We start from the raw sequence: 16205 nt of genomic DNA, 5'->3' as shown, positions 1-16205 counted from the left end.
CACATTATGGAAAAACTAAGGCAGCCTTTGCCTAAAGCAACACCTCCTGGGGACAAGACAGGACGGCGTACTTGCTCCAGTGGGGAGTTCCACCAGTTACCCTCCTGGGGCTAAGCTAGGACCAAAGGGCTGACCCTCGGGGGCTATTCAGCTGTGCTCACCCCCACTGCATCCACCACCCCGTTCCACGGGGCTGCAGAGAGAGCTGCCGTGAAGGCAGCAGCCCCAGGAAGCCCAGTCCTGAGGAGTGCGCACACCAGCCGGTCCTCGCACAGCAGGAGCCCAGAGGGGAACAAGGGCCTCCGGGCAGAGGAGGGGTCTGGAGCAGTTCCCAGCCAGGTGCCCCAGCTGCCCGGCAGGAGTGAGTGTGACCCTCTCCTAGAAGAGCACATTCACCCGAGGTCTCAGGGAAACCCACAGACAATTGTTCAAGGACAGCTAATGACACCGGGGAGGGCAGGGGACACGACAACTGAGAAAGAACCAAGTTTACAAAACAGAAAGAGACCCGCACAGACCTCAGCGCAGAATTAACAACTACCGATCACAGAACAGCAACCCTGGCTGGGTTTTAACTAGGCTTTACTTTGGGGGGCAGCTTTGGGTTCACAGCACATCTGAGTAGAGTCCCCAGAGACCCCTTCTCCCCCCTCCCCACGGTCTGGTTCTATTTTTTTAAAAGAAATAAGTTAGAAGCTTGAAAACAACTTCATGGAGTAGAAAACGACAAGACGTAGCATCTTAAACATGAATAAAACAGAGAGCACTTTAGAAAAACAAATATAGTAACTGGAGTTAAGACACAAGGGACACCTCGTAGCATAAGACTGAACTAGTGACTGGAAGATGACACAGAAAACATGACCCAGAAATGAGCACGGAAAAGGCAGCACAGAAAAGAGAGGCGAGCGAGGCAGAGATAAGAGAGGAGAGCGAGGCAGAGGCAGGATGGGAAGGGCTCTCAGAAGGAAAAACGAGGGCGAAAACGTGGATGCAAGATTTGCAGATGCGACTGAGAATTCTCTGAAACTGATGAAAGACAACCGTCCAAAGATTCAAAGTAAGTCAAACTCCAGACGCATCATAATGAAACCTGAGGAAAAACGAAACAGAGGCAAAGAGAAAATAATAAAATCTGCCGGAGGAATGAAAGCTTACATTCAAAGGAAGGACGGTTAGACTAACGACTAACTTCTCATCAGAACAACAGAGCCATAAGACAACAGAATAAAGGAGGAAAGGCACTTTAAAAAGTACCTGCCCAAGAGGAATTCAAGCCCGAGTCAGAACAGATTCCACCTTCATTCTTGAAAGGAAGATATTTTCGGACCCCCCCGAAAAGGAAAAAAGGAACCGAGAGCGTGGATGCCAGGACTGAACAAAGGAAACTAAAGGATCTGCCTCAGGCAGAGGAGAACGGTTCTAGAGGGACCTGAGAGGCCAGAAGAACACGGAAAGGCCGCAAAAGTGCTAAATATGTGAGGAACTAGAAAAATAAATGAGTGTAAAGAACTAACAACGATTACTAGTGGTGTTACAAAGTAAACGAGTTAGAAACAAAATGCCAAACAAGAAAACATAAAAGTTAGGAGAGGGAGAAACTGATGGAGAGTATCCCAAGTCCTTGTATTACCTGGGAGGAGGGTTCTGGTTCACTGCAGCCTTGCAAAGTTAATTTTGCCTGCTGTTTTTTGTTTTGTTTTGTTTTGTTTTGTTTTTTGTGGTACACGGGCCTCTCACTGCTGTGGCCTCTCCCGTTGCAGAGCACAGGCTCCGGACGCACAGGTTCAGCGGCCATGGCTCACGGGCGCAGCCGCTCCGCGGCATGTGGGATCCCCCCAGACTGGGGCACGAACCCGTGTCCCCTGCATCGGCAGGCGGACTCTCAACCACTGCGCCACCAGGGAAGCCCTGTCTGCTGTTTTTTAGTGATGGTCATGAAGATGATAGAAAATAGAATATACGATGTTTAAATAGAAGAGAAGAGGAAAACCTCAGTCAATCCAGACGAAGGCAAGAAAGAAGAAAAGGGCGCAACAAATAGGAAGCAGAAAATGAAAGAGATTTCAACCCAAATACATCAATGGAGCCATTAAGTGGAAATTAAGAAACAGACTTCTGAGCTGGAGGCGAAATGGCTGTCATCATTCTTGAACCTCCCCAAATTTCCTCTCAATACTAAACGGAGCCACCAGAAAAGTAAAACAAAAACCAAACTAAAAATATCTTCCACAAAAAGATGACAAAGCGCTGCCTCCCTTCCGATCACTACTACCTGCCGGCTTAGAACAACCGTCTTGCTTCACTGGGGTTGTGTGGTCAGAAAGGTGCGCAAAGCTTAGCGGGAGGCTCACTCCTGCCCCAGGTGGTGTCTGGAGCGGCTGCACCCCAGCTGGGCTCCTGCTCGCACTCCCTGGGTTCTGGGGGTTCTGCTTTGGGCGGGGGCTGGGAGCTCAGGATCCCTCAGCCTCTTACCTACGGGGGCTGTGCCGTCACAGTGGGCATCCCCAAAGCGAGCCTGCCAGGGGGTCTCTGCAGAGGCTAACTGCTTCCTGACACCCAGCCCCGGGCCTCACAGCATCACCACTAAACCCCACAAAGGAGCCCAGACTCCAGAGGAGGGACTTTGCAGCCAGCTTCACTCTGCCAGCCACTACTTCCAAACCACCACCACCAAACCCCTAAGAAACCGTGCAGGAGCTGGTGAGCCTGGGAAAAAGGATGTGTGATGGTTCTGAGAACTGGGAACTCAGAAACCACTAGCAAGTGTGCACCTCAAAACGGAGTGGTCCCCCCTGAGATGGAGGCTTGGTGGGATAAACGCATATGTGATTTTGCATGGGAAAAACAACAACAAAAGAAAACCCTACCATAAGCAAAGTTCAATGATAAATGACAAAATAGAGAAAATATATGCAACTTATATCATAGGTCAAAGGCTAATATATAATGAACTTCCAAAAATTGAGAAGAAAAAAGCCAAACAACCCCAGAGAAGAAAGAAAAAAAATGGGCAAGACTTATGAATAAACTGTTCACACAAAACACAAAACACAAAACAACACAAAAAGCCTTTAAATACATGAAAAGATGCTCAACTTCACTCCTGGTAAGAGAAATGCAAATAAAAATACACTGAATTTACCGTTTCTCCCCTACCTGGCAAACCCCCAAAAGTTTGACAACATTGTCTGTTGGCAAGGCTGTGAGAAGCAGGCTTTCATGCGTTGCTGGTAGAATGCCACACGATAGTGCAACTCCTGGGGAGGGGATTTTGGCAATATATAGCAAAAGTACACAGTCATTTCCCTTTTGCCCTCGAAATCCCACTTCTAAGAACCTAGTCAAAGATATACTTGAAAATATATAAAAACCATGCGTGCACAAGGATATTCAACTGGAAACAATCCAAATGTTCGTGGACAGAGAGCTCGTCGACTAGGTTAAGATCCAGCCCCTCGGGGAATGCTAGGCAGCTGAGGACAAGAATGAGGGCAATCTCTGCACAGCGATGCTGAGACCTGGTACTAAGTGAGCACAATGAACGGTACAACAGGCTCATAGCAGGTTACCCTTCCCCTAAGACGGCACAGGGCAAGTGGAAATACACATGCATTTGCCTGTATTACTGTTAAGTAGAAACATAAATCAAAAACTACTTTAAAAATATTACCAACAGAGGAGAGAGAAGAGGGTTAAAAAGACAAAGATGGGGCTTCCCTGGTGGTGCAGTGGTTGGGGGTCCACCTGCCGATACAAGGGGACACGGGTTCGTGCCCCGGTCTGGGAAGATCCCACATGCCGCGGAGCGGCTGGGCCCGTGAGCCATGGCCGCTGAGCCTGCGCGTCCGGAGCCTGTGCTCCGCAACGGGAGAGGCCACAACAGTGAGAGGCTCACGTACCGCAAAAAAAAAAAAAAAAAAAGAAATCAAACTTTTTTTTTACTAACCATACTCTCTTAACACATCGATAGTATTTTGAAACTAATAGAATAAAGCAAAGAAGTAATCTTATGAACATCTTAGGAGCCAAGAATCTCAGCCTAAGAGAAAGAAGATGGACATATAAAAATAAAGAAATAATTATCTATAGTCTTAAATTTGAATTAAAATTTTCAGTATAAAATCACGATGCATTTTCTCTTAAAATTGTTTCTAGCGCTGTCCTCTGAAAATACACAAAGTCGAGACCAATGCAGAAGCCATGAGTTCCGCTAGCACCCAGCCGTGTGGGTCTTCAGATAACATTTCCCCAAAAAGACCTGGAGCTCCCGGGGCAAGTGGCGATTCCAGCCTCTGCAGGACACGGGCCAGCTGAGCCTCTCAGGCCAGAACACGAGGAGGCTGTCCGACACTACTGGGGTCCTGTCAGAAGGGCACAGGGAGAATGTGCAGGAGAAGACGGCTGGGACGTGGAGGAGGGCACGTTTCTTTGACAAGACACACAAAAAGAAATAACCACACACACACACACACACACACACACACACACACACACACACACACACACAACCTGATCAATTGGACTTTCTCAAAATGTAAAACTTCTGCTCATCCAAAGGTCCACTTTAGAAAATGAATAAGTGAGACACAGATGGGGAGAAAATAGTCGCAAGACCTATCTGACAAAGAGCTGGCCTCTAGGATATATAAAGAACACCTACAGCTCAATCATAATAAGACAAACAACCCAATAAAAACAGGCAAAAGACATGAACACGCGCCTCACAAAAGGAAACATACAAACGCCCAACAAAGATGCGCTCAGTGTATTAGTACTGAGGGAAACGGAAGTGAAAACCACAAAGAGATGCGACCACACACTCCCCAGTGAGACTAGAGTGAAAAAGATCAAACGCCAATGTTGGCACGCACTTGGAGCAACTGGAATTTGCATACCAAATGGTGCAGCCATCTGGGGGGAAGTTCTGACAGTTTCTTATAAAACAAGACACACACCTACTCTGTGACCTAGCAGCTTCACCCCTAGGAATTTCCATAAGAAATGAAGACAAACAGACTTGGACAAGAATGTTCCTCAGGGAGATAATGTAGCTGTACAGGAATCAAGTCCCCCCAAAATCTCCTCGCCAAATTCCACAAAAGAATTTCACGACATCAAAGATTCTTTGCCAAACTACACCCTTGGCATTACTCGAAGACAGAGTAGCAGAACCTCCAAGTAACCGTGAGTAAAGGGAGAAAAACCAGCAAATCCCGGGACCACCATCATTCACGCCCCCGTCCAGCCCCACCCAGCCCCCACCCAGCGCCAGGAGGACAGACGGGGCTGGCATGGATTAGTGGATGGCACTGGAAAGATGAAAGCCACTTTCAACACGAGAACCCCTTCCTGACTGCAGGAAGGGAGCTCACAGAACTACAAGGCCCAGACCCCATCAGAGGGCACGGCATTGCTAAGAGAGCAGATCTTACATGTTCTCACCACAGAAAACAAATGGTAACTATAACAGGATGGGGACAGTAGCTAATACTATGGTGGGAATCATTTTCAATTTATAAATGCATCAAATCAAGAGGCTGTACATCATACATGGACACAATTTTATGTGCTGATTAATCTTGATAAAGAAGGTAGAGGTCAGGGTGGGCTGGGGAGGGCAGACATACGACGTAAAGACAGATAAAGGGCCAAGTGAGCTATTCAAAGTTAACAGATTCAAGTTAAGAGGCCAGAGTGATGTGAAAGGACAGCATGATTTGAAAGGTCAGCTTTCCAAACACAGAGCTTCTGAGGAGAAAAAGGGAAAAAAGGAAGAGAGAAACTCCTATTAGTAACCAGGTAAAGAAAGAGAAAAGAAGAAAAAAGAAATGCAGTCTTCAAGACAAAGACCCCCATCACCACAGCACACACACAACTCACTAAAACATCTGGACGTCCCCAGGATGACACAAAAGGGGGCCATTAAGCTAGGAATCTTGTAAAACACCCCAAAATCATAAATACAAACAAAAGAAAAGAAAGTCCACAGGAGACTACTGGAGAAAATCAGGAAACAAAATTTCACATAAAAGAATTGGTACAACTTCCCCCAGTTTAAAAGCAACCTGAAGCAGGAGAAAACTAAATCCATACAGAATTAAGCATCTTCAAACAGCCATCTGAGGGTGTGTAAAGCCACCCTGAATTAGAAATTCAAACACTAAAGTGAACCAAAAATGGGGAAAAGTGAAAAGACAGGTGATCAAATTCACAGAAGAGGAGAAGGAGAAGAAGAAGAAGGAGAAGGAGAAAGCCATAAATGAGAAATAGGGTATAAGGTGCCCAAGGAAGGATAAACTTAAATGAAAATCTAATAAGGAGCATCGAAGATTGAAGACCAGGCCAGGAGACACCAAGAGAAGGGAGTGACATAAAGAAACAGTAAAGAGTCAGAGAGAAAGAAGGGAAGATGAGCAGAGGAGGGATAGTATTCATATCTTCAGGATCTCTAGAGAAGAAAAACAAAGCAATGGCACAAACAAAGCTAATATTTAAAGCTATAATCCACGGAAACTTTCCATATACAGAAAAAAACCTGAATCTGCACATCTCAAAAGGCCCACTGGGTACCTAGAAAAACAAATCCAGGCCAATCAACTCTGAAACATCCCTAGTAAAACTATAAGATTCCAAAGATAAAGATAAAATCCTCAAGGCCTCCAGGCAAAAACAACAGAGTCAAAAGAAAGACACTAGCATCAGATGTTTAAAACCAACACAGAAGCAAGGAAAGATGGAAAACATTAAAAAACAAACAAACAAAAACTCAGTGAAAGAAACCACAAACCAAGAATTTTTGGAACCAGCCGAGCCTGGAACATCCTGTAGTTCCAGAAAGTAAGACAATGAGAAAAAAAATAGTTTAACTTAAGAGAAAGAAAAGATGGGCTTGCTGAGAGAGTCCAGCAGCAGCCTGAGGCTGTCCCTGAAGCCAGCGCTGGAACCGTCTGCTGGACAAAATATTGTTACCACTGGATTCTAACCCATGGAGCAAAGCCATCATTCATGTGTCCCTACAGATAGGAACAAAAAATCAACTAAATGGATGAGGAGAGGACACGCCTTTCCCTTCCAGGAGAATTCCAACCAGCAATGAAAAAGGAAAGGACAAGGGAGGCCTGACAGCAAACACCACAGTAATAACACAGATGCAAGATGTGTGAGACGCCGGCACTGGTGAGTGAGGATTCAGGGAAAGGAAGGATGGCCACTTCACACGGAGAAAGCATCGAGGCAGCCCTACATCACTGTCAACGAGCCGTGTGGACACGGCGACTTCCTGACGCAGTTCGTGAAGACAGGCACGTGGGCGCTGGTGGGGGGGGGGCGGGGGGGCAGAGCGGGTGAGGGTGGTCTGGCCAAAAATGCATCACCTCGTTCCCAGCACGAGAAAAGAGCAGATAAAGTCAATTTGAGCAGCATTTTACAAAACAACTCGTCAGTACATAGTTTCTAAAAGTATCAATGTCATAAAAGACAAGGAAAGACTAAGGAAGGGTCACCTACTGGAAGAGACCAAGGAAGCACAACAGCTGGGATCCTGGTGGGGCAGAAAAAGGGCATCAGTGGGGAACTGGTGAGAGGAAGGCTGGTTGTCCAGTGAACAGTGTAGAGGTGTCCTGGTTCTGACCATGATCTACAGGAAGATGTCACAGAGGACGTAACACCAGGGGAACCTACAGAACTCGGTGCTATTTTTGTAACTTTTCTGTAAGTCTAAAATTAGTCGCTTGTAAAACTTTAAAAAAGCATTTGGGGACTTCCCTGGTGGTCCAGTGGTTAAGACTCCATGCTTCCAATGCAGGGGGTGTAGGTTTGATCCCTGGTTGGGGAACTAAGGTCCTACATGCCACATGGCATGGCCAAAATAAATAAAAAAAAATTTTAAAAATATCTGTAACATGTACATCACGGAAGGCTCCTCAGAGAAGGGGTGAACTACTCAATGTGGATGCATCTCAGAATCCCTACATGGCAGAGGGAGAGGGAGACAGAGACAGAGACAGAGACAGAGCAAGCTCTCTGATGTCTCTTATAAGGGCACTAATCCCATCCTGGGGGCCCCACCCTCACGACCTCATCCAACCCTAATTCCCTCTAAAGATCCCACCTCCAAGTGCCATCACATGGGGGGTCAAGCCTTCACAAATGAATTCGGGGGACACAATTCAGTCCACAGCAGCACCTATCCACGTGCAGGAGTGACCTATGCAGGTGTTAATTTGGGGTAGTACTGATTGTCTTGATCGCACTTCTCTATAATTTTAGAATTTCCTTTATAATCAGGAAAAAAAAAAGGCAAAAGTCAGAGGTAAAGGGGCCCAAGTGCTTACCTAGTGTACTGGTGAAGACTTGGGAGGAGGAGTCCCTCACACATGGTGAGACTTGCACAGAGGGTCCCAGCCCTTTGGGGTGGTGACAGAGGCACCCCAGAGATCTACCAGAGCTGAGTGGACCCAGTGCTCATCTGAATCACAGGCTAGAGGCAGAGTCACAGAAGAGGCCAGCAAGGAAGGGCCCCCCGTCTGCAGGACCTTTGCTGGATGCCACTGCAGGGAACCTAGCCAGCCTGACAGCCCAGCGCCAGGGAGGGAGCGGGCATCCCAAGGCTGCTTACCTGGAGTGCACAGGTGTGACGCTGACTTAAGAGGTCTATTCCAGGCGCAGATCGGCTGGGAGGCTTGACCCTTTCACTGAGGTGGGCCGCAGGCAGGTCGCTCTCAGCAGGAGATCCTGGCTGGGTGCGAAGGACAAGGTCTCACCACTTTGCACTGGATTACGGCACAGCACGGTCGCTGGGGGCGCGGCTCACAGCCCACCGACCCCTGATAGGGAGCAGGGTGAGTGTGGAGGCAAGGCAGCGCTGCTGGGAGATGGGATTGTCAGACCCCAGGGTCGGGCAGGGCAGAGCTGAGGACGCAGGGCTGGTGCGGGATCCAGGCCCCAGCGGAGGTCCCTTAAGTCCCCTGACTACGCCTAAGAGACATGGGGCATAACGCTCGTCTGTGACTTGGGACGAGGACCTTCCCCTTCCCGGGTCTTAGGCTCCTCACTTCTGAGTGATTCACTGTGAGACCCTCACTTCCTCCCTTGCAGGCTCCTGGAGGATGTGCTCCGAGCCTGGTTCCCTGAAGTCCCACCTCTGTCCTCGGGCCTCTCCTAGGCTTCCTGCAGGGTGATAGCTACACACCTGAGCACAGGTAGAGAAACCAGAACAGTGCCTGGCATACAGCAGGTGCTATGGAATGGGTGGCATTTGGATTATGACCCTCCTCTGTCTCATCTTTTTCTTTCTTATAACAGTTTATTTATCGTATGCCATGTTCACAGTCGCCTAGATCTCGCGGGCATCATGAATGCAAACTTGTGGTGCCGAAGCCCCAGACCCCGGGGCTTGCTCACGGTGGTACCATCCGCCCTTCTGAAGGCCCGGCAGCGTTCTGGTCACGTGTCCTGGAAACACGTTAAAGGAGGAACTTCGCTCCTTAATACGGAAGTTTATGAGAAGGTAGGCAGGGATCTGTCTGCCGTGAATGTGGGGAGAAACTACTGCAGGTCGTTGCCAGATGGAGTCTTAGTTCACGGGCACAAATCAGCTCTCAGAAAGGTGCGAAGGGCTAGAAGCGCCCTGAACCCTGGCAGACGGCCTGCCCGGTACCTTTTCCCTCCACCCTCCCCAGGGCAGGGGAGCCTCCGGCCGGGTGGGCAGCAGGTCCTCCCAGCCCCTGACAGCGCCCGGCCCCGGCGTGGCAGCCGAGGCCGAGAGGCAGTTCCGATTTCCCGCTGTTCTGCAAGCCAGCGCCCCGACCCGCAGGTCCGTTCCTTGCATTTGCAGACAAGTGCAACAGAGAAGCTTTACCGCTTTCCGTCGCTGCAGAACGAGGATAATGAATCAAAACCTAAGACGCCGAGCGGGAGAGAACTGCTGAGAATCGGCTCCGCCTCTCCCAAGATGCAAGGTCAAAGGGAGGGGCAGGTTTTTCCAGGAAAACTGTGGAGGCTGGTGCCTCCTCCCTGACTCCTGACACCCAATTAAACCCTTTATTCTGTGGCTTCCGATTCTGTGAGCATCCGACAGCTACGCCACCACCCCCCGGAAACGCAAACACGTGAGATTAAAAACTAGACACCAAAAAAAGAAAAAAATCGCAAGGGCCGCGCCTTCCTGAGGGAGGCTCGGTCGGCGACGCGTAAACGCCGGAGTCGCGCCCCGCCCCCGGCAAATACCTGCGCGCCCAGCCAGGGCCTGTGCGCCTGCCGCCGCGCCCCGCGGGGTCCCGGGAAACCAGCGCAATCCAGAGGGGTGGCCCATGGCCCTCGGGGGCGCCTGGAGAGGCAGAGAGGACTCCCGCCCCCCAGCAAGGGCGCCTTGGGGGCGCGGGACCCCGGCTTGCGGGATGTCACCCAGCCACCTTCGGGCCACACCCGACCATCTCCGGGTCAGCTCAAGGCCACCTCCGGGCCATCCCCGACCAACCCCGAGCCACCTTACAGCCACCTACGGGCCACTCCCGGGCCATCTCCGGCCAACCCTGCCGCGCAGGGCGCCCCGGCCCAGGACGCACGGTGCCAGGCCCGGGCGCAGCGCGGAGGCCTGGCCCGGCCGCGGCTGCTCACCGAGGCTCCCCGCGAGCGGGCGGCTCAGGGGCTCCGGGCAGCGGCGTCCGACGGCCCGGCTCAGCCATTGCAGTGGCGCTGCGGAGGGCGGGGGGCGCGCGTCACCGCGGGTGGGGGCGCCCCAAACCCCGGCCCTCCCCGCCCGCCCCTCCCTGCCCCCGCGCGCGGCTCCGAGACACCCCACCCCACCTCCTCGTCTCCTTTTCTGCCCATCCGATTCTTCTAAGGAGCAGGTTTGCGGTCTATTAAAATCAGAAAACCGTGTTGCCAAAAATAACCCGGCTGCGGCCTGAGGGCGCGGGGCGGGGCGGGGCGGGGCGGGGGGGAGAGGCCGGCCTCCGTGCAGCGCGCACGGCCGAGCGCCTGACCACCGGTTACCGTCCCGGTGAGAATTACTCACCCACACTTCATGTCGGAGATTAGCAGCCGTGAGGAAGCACGGGATTGTTGCACGTGTGTGTTTTAACCATTAACTCTTGGCTTCCCACCTCCAAACGCTGCCTTTCTCCGCCCTGATGAGAGAAGCGCTTTGGGGAGACTTGCGTGGAGCAAATTAGTCCTTGCTCAGGATTCAGATCCACAGATCCATGGTTGAGACGCGCCTCGGGGCCTGCTGGCGCCAGGATCCCAGCGCCACCGCTGCTGCATCCTCCGGGGGTCTGGGTGCTCATCTGTAAAGTGGGAGGGATTGCCCACTCCCACTTCTTAGAGTTGGTGGAGGAGGTACAGTTATAAATGTGGCAGGAAGGAAGAGCAAATACTGTTTAGGAAAACCTGTGTACAGGCAAAAGCTTCCCCCGTGGAATACATTCCTTCCCAGATACCAAGACTTAATAAACCAGCAGATCCCAGAGTTATGAGCACAGAGAGCAAGTGGGGACCCTTAAGTGTGACAGTGACAGGGGCCTCGCCCACTTTGCCCCGGACCCATGCTTTCTGGTCACAGGAAAACCAGTGCTGTTTATTGACGCTGGCTGAGAACACGTCTGAGAGCGCAGAAACCCAGCCTTCAAGGTGTGTTCCGCCCTGGCACCCTGGGCACCTTACGTGGGCCACTCCTCCTCTCGGCCCTTCTAGATGAGAGACACGGGGAAGACTCAGAGGCCCCATGGGTGTCAGGCCTAGAGGCTCTCCCTTGGTTCCTTGGTCAGAGGCGATCGTGGATAGGTTAGTGTGAAAGTGAAGCAGGCACTCAGGAAGGATCCAGATGGGAAGGAAAACCACGCCCAGGATAAGCACGTCCTCAGCGAGGTTGGATGGGATGGACTGGCTGCCGGGTGGCTGCTGGGAGCCCAGGATATGGTGCCACATCACCACCCCGTGTTGGTCTCAGCTGCTGAGAGACTGAGCACTGGACGGCGGCCAGACGGGCCTCGGTGGGGAGAGACCTGTGTTGTTAATCCACAGACTGTCTCCAGCCATGCCGCCATTGGCACTTCTGTCATGGACTTTTTGTGCAGAGACTGGGATGGCTGGACAAGGCAGCGGCCAACATCTGCAGAATGGGCCATCTTCTCCACCTGGCTGTCCAGCGCATCCTACACAACAGGAACATCTGGTGAGATGCATGTGGAACGCAAATATTCTCACATCTGGCCCCACTCCAAAAGGTCTGTCCATCCCCCTACTTCCTCCCCAGATCTCCTTAACCCTAACCCTCCAAACCCGTTCCTTCTCAGTCCCTGATCATCAGTGTAGACAGATATCTCCGTCACCTCTCCTTCCAGGTAAAGCAGATAACATAACCAAATCTATTGCTCAAAAATGGCCCACTGGCCAGTTGGGCCAGTCCAGTAGGGCCGGGATGCCATCAGTCCTTTTCCAGCCAGTGCCAACTTAGCGTGACTGCAGCGGGCTCTATTTTTTATTGGTCAGTCAACTCGTTTTAGGGAACTCCCCATAAAATCAGAGATGCAAGCGGAGGGACCCGGAAAGGGCGCCTCCAGAAGAAGCTACCTGCTCCTGCAGCTTCCCTGGGTGACCAGGGTGAGCTTGAGAACGAGCTCATGTTAGTCTACTGGGGCTGCCAGAGCAAATTCCCACAGACGGGGGTGGGGGGGTTAGACAATAGAAATTTATTTTCTCACAGCTCTGGAGGCTGGAAGTCCGAGATCGAGGTGCCGGCAGGGCTGGTTTCTGGTGGGGCCTCTCTCCTGAGGATCAGCGTTGGCTCAGAGTAAATGTCTGGTGATCCCCTGAAGGTCTGAATATTTTGCTCTCCCCAGGGCACCATGTGGGGAATGTGGCTGCAGGTCCTTTTCAGAAAGGCTAGGAGAAAAATTGTTGCTATTGTTGTGTTAATACCTAAGTTGCCAGCACAGAATCCGGCCCCGGGAACACCCATCTTTTCCCGAATTAAAAGGACTCTGGGACTGAGAACTGATTCAGGTGTGACCACTGAGCTAGTGGCTGTGACTTCTAGCGCAGTGACTCACCAGCTGGCTGTGTTCATTAAAATTCCAGTTTGTTGCTTCAGTCAAATGTAACAAGTCGGCCCTTCGTGGGCTTCCTATCAATTTCAGTCCGGGGAACCACATGATAGCTCACTGCCACCCAGAATTCCTGTGGGTCAAGCCATTCTAACGACCACCCAACTCTTCTGCCGGCCGAGGTAACGGTACCCACTCTGCCCTTGGCAGTGAAGAGCTGTTGCTGTACCTGGGCACTACAGGATACAGACTCTGTCCCCTGGAATCAGGAAGCCCCTTTATCCCTGACCCACAGAAAACAGCCACTAACTGCACTGCTTCCCCAGGAATCAGGCCCTTGCCCCACCGATGTCTGTCTTAATGCACGTGATAAATCCATCCAGCGTGCCCGGCTCCCTAAGGCTTTAGGTTCTTTCCAGCACGTAAAGGAATTGCTTGCACCTCAATTTCATTCCACACTGAGTTCGGGTTTCGCTTAACCAAGGGACAGGACACTTAGACCCATTCAGATTGCTCCAGCTAGCCCGTGGACCCAGACTCCCTATTTGCTCATGGATAGGCAAACCCGTGTTGAAAAATTAAGACCAATTTAACAAGCACATTTTAAAAAGGACCAGTAGCTGAAAGTCTGATGATAAACAGCATTTGTAGGATAGATAAGTAGTCTCAACGTATCTCTTCCCAAGATACTTAGTAATCACAAAGGGGAAATAGTGTATCTACAGTGGAGAAACCAGGCAGACTCCAACTGAACCTAAAAATGAAAGTTAACGTCTGCGATGGAACAAATCAAAATCAAGTGCCTCAAGCGATGAGAAAAACACGATTTCATTTCTGCAGGATGCTTGCCCAGATTCACACCTGAATCTAATCGTGAGCAAACATCTGAGAAACCCAAACTGAGGGACACTTCTACAAAAATAACTGTTATCCTGCAATAAAACTACCATGGAAAACAAAGCTGAGGAACTATTCCAAATAAGGGAGACTAAAGATCTCAAGACCCAGGGCTTTCTTTCCCTAGAAGAAGCATTGTTAGGACAGAGGGGAAATTTGATGAGCAAGTAACATTTCCATGTTAATTTCCTGCCTTTGATAGTTATACTGAGGTTATGTGAGAGCATGTCTTTGCTTTTAGGAAATAAACACTAAAGTATTTGGGGTGGTGGGGGGAGGTTTCATGCTTACAACTTACTCTCAAATGGTTCAGAAGAAATATATATATGCACACACATGCACCTACATGGAGAAAGAGATAAAGCAAATGTGATAAAATATTAATATTTGGGGAATCTAGGTGAAGGGTATACAGTAATTCTTTGTAAATATCAAAGTATTCTTTGTAGTTCTTTGTATTCTTGCAATTCTCAGTAAGTCTGAAACTGTCAAATTTAAAAGTTTATATATATATATGTATAACTGATTCACTTTGATGTAGACCTGAAACTAACACAATATTGTTAAGTCAACTATACTCCAATAAAAATTTTAGAAAATAGGACTTCTCTGGTAGTCCAGTGGTTAAGAATCTTCCTTCCAATGCAGGGGACACAGGTTCGATCCCTGACTGGAGAGCCAAGATCCCACGTGCTGTGGGGCAACTAAGCCTGGACGGCGCAACTACTGAGCCTGTGCTCTGGAGCCCGCACGCCACAACTACAGAGCCCACGTGCCCCAACGAAAGATTCTGCGTGTCACAACGAAGACCTGACACAGCCAAATAAATAAATATTTAAAAAAATGATTAAGAGGGGCTTCCTCCTCTGCCTCCCACGTGGTCCAAGATGCAGGTGCAGAAGACAGAAGCATGCAGACAAAGGGTAAATACGTTCTAGCTTTCGGGCAAAATAACCAAAAGGAGATGCTCCAGGAAGCCGGGAAGCACTGGGGAGGCTGTAGAAAGGGAGGAGGTAAGAAAATTCACTTAAGAAAGTTGTTGTGAATGCCTGGGATCGCTGGCCTCAAGCAGCACACCACAGACTTAGAGGGTGCATGATGGGCTAGACCGGATCCCACTGGGTGGTGCACATAAGGGACAGAACCAAACAGCCCTGCAACAGCTGGAGGGAGCTTTCAGTGTGGACTCACCTGCGTCAGTGCCTGATAAAGTGAAGTACATCGACAATCCCCACAGAACCTAAACAGTACCAGAGTCTCATAACATAATATTCAACATGTCCAGGGCCCAATCCCAAATTACCCAGCAAACAAGGGATCAAATCTCAGCTGGACTGTGGAGAGAGAGCAGTCAACGATAACAGTGCCGAGATGACAGAGGTGTTGGGATTACCTGACAAAAACCGTTATCTGACAAGGCAAGGATTACAGAAACGCGCCAACGAATAAGAGTAAACGCTCTTGAAGAAATGGAAAGATAGAAAATCTTAGCCGAGAAATAGAAAACACAAAGAAGAATCAAATGGAAATTTTATTTTATTATTATTATTTTTTGGCCCTGCCACACGGCTGGCAGGATCTCAGTTCCCTGACCAGGGATTGAACCCGGGACCCGGCAGTGAAAGCCTGAAATCCTAACCAGTAGGCCACCAGGGAACTCCCTCAAATGGAAATTTTAGAACTAAAAAATATAATAACCAAAATAAAAACCTCACTAGATGGACTCAGTAGCAAAATAAAGATGACAGAGGAAAGAGGCAGTGAACCTGGAGAGAAATGATCCAGCTGATACGACAGAGAGGGAAAAGGTTGAAAAACAAATGAACAGAGACTCAGGAAGCGGTGGGATGATATCAAAAGATCTAACATTTGTGTTATTGAAGTTCTGGAAAAAGAGGAAAGTGTGGTTAAGAAAAAATATTTGAAGAAATAGTGGCAGAAAACTTGCCAAATTTGGTAACGAAGGTGGAAAAAATCCTGAAATCAGCCAGGGGAAAATGATTCATTCCATGTAGGGAAATAATCTGAATTAATGCAGAAGACATGGAGGACAGAAGGCAGTGGACAATGATTTTTAAATGCGGAAAGAAAACTGTCAAGATTCTATGTGCAGAGAATGAAAGTGCTATAGGCTGAATGTTTGCGAATCCCAAGTTCATATGCTGAAACCTAATCCCCAGTGTGAGGGTATTTGGAGCGGGGACCTGTGTGAGGTGATGAGGTCCTGAGGTGCGGCCCTGTGAGTGGGATCAGTGCCCT

General features: G+C 49.7%; 1 protein-coding gene and 1 long non-coding RNA gene across 4 annotated transcripts in view; one reads left to right on the top strand and one right to left on the bottom strand.

Moving 5' to 3' along the window:
• The window catches only part of JAKMIP3 (Janus kinase and microtubule interacting protein 3), a 107447-nt gene extending 96858 nt beyond the window's left edge, over positions 1–10589 (bottom strand). Inside the window, exons 1-2 of the mRNA XM_060126918.1 lie at positions 10231–10589; positions 8621–8740 (exon numbers count right to left, since the gene is read on the bottom strand). The gene's annotated coding sequence lies outside the window, so the exon portion shown is untranslated. The remainder of the gene's footprint in view (positions 1–8620; positions 8741–10230) is intronic.
• On the top strand, positions 10511–14793 carry LOC132507502 (uncharacterized). Of its 3 annotated transcripts, none has more exons than XR_009536206.1 (3): positions 10511–10853; positions 11954–12178; positions 14595–14793. It is a non-coding gene; the product is annotated as an uncharacterized LOC132507502 (long non-coding RNA). The 3 variants fall into 3 exon arrangements; XR_009536207.1 differs by lacking the exon at positions 10511–10853 and adding an exon at positions 11098–11634; XR_009536205.1 differs by lacking the exon at positions 10511–10853 and having other exon boundaries at positions 11084–12178.
• The last annotated feature ends 1412 nt before the right edge of the window (positions 14794–16205 follow it).

The sequence above is a fragment of the Lagenorhynchus albirostris genome, chromosome 16, assembly GCF_949774975.1.
Source record: "Lagenorhynchus albirostris chromosome 16, mLagAlb1.1, whole genome shotgun sequence".
In the NCBI taxonomy this organism is placed as follows: Eukaryota; Metazoa; Chordata; class Mammalia; order Artiodactyla; family Delphinidae; genus Lagenorhynchus; species Lagenorhynchus albirostris.
This window is presented reverse-complemented; position numbering and strand designations above follow the sequence as displayed.